The sequence below is a fragment of the Microtus ochrogaster genome, chromosome 6 (genome assembly GCF_000317375.1).
Source record: "Microtus ochrogaster isolate Prairie Vole_2 chromosome 6, MicOch1.0, whole genome shotgun sequence".
Classification (NCBI taxonomy): domain Eukaryota; kingdom Metazoa; phylum Chordata; class Mammalia; order Rodentia; family Cricetidae; genus Microtus; species Microtus ochrogaster.
The window spans coordinates 13,392,659-13,393,280 of record NC_022013.1 but is presented as its reverse complement, the minus strand read 5'-3'; the positions used below and the strand labels follow the sequence as shown (position 1 = coordinate 13,393,280).

The following is a 622-nucleotide window of genomic DNA, read 5'->3' as shown; positions in this document are numbered from 1 at the left end:
ACTGGCTTTGTGGGAGCCTAGGCAGTCTGGATGCTCACCTTACTAGACCTGGATGGAGGTGGGTGGTCCTTGGACTTCCCACAGGGCAGGGAACTTTGATAGCTCTATGGGCTGACAAGGGAGGGTAACTTGATTGGGGAAGGGGAGAGAAATGGGAGGCAGTGGCGGGGAAGAGACAGAAATCTTTAATAAATAAATAAACGGAAAAAAAAAAGAAAGCACAGGAGCACTTCCTGGTTAGAAGACAAGCTAGGCCTCACCTCTGTGTTAGCTGGCACAGGATCTGTTAGTTGCTCTTTATTATTATTATGTTGTGATAAAACACCATGACCAAAGTCACTCATTGAAACCGTTATTTAAGCTTACCTTTCCAGAGGAGTAGGGTCCCCCATGGAGAGAGGCACAGCAGCAGAAGGCAAGTGTGGTGGGTGGAGCAGGCGGCTGAAGATCACATTGTCAGCTGCAAACACAAAGCAGAGAGCAAAGTGGAACTGAGGAGAGACTAAAAGCTCTCAACCCTGCCCTCAGTGACTAAAAGCTCTCAACCCTGCCCTCAGTGACTAAAAGCTCTCAACCCTGCCCTCAGTGACTAAAAGCTCTCAACCCTGCCCTCAGTGACTAA

The 622-nt window shown here is 48.7% G+C and overlaps 1 pseudogene; it reads right to left on the bottom strand.

The window, feature by feature from the left end:
- LOC101981067 overlaps positions 1-622 on the bottom strand; it is a 75,691-nt pseudogene that overhangs the window by 73,464 nt on the left and 1,605 nt on the right.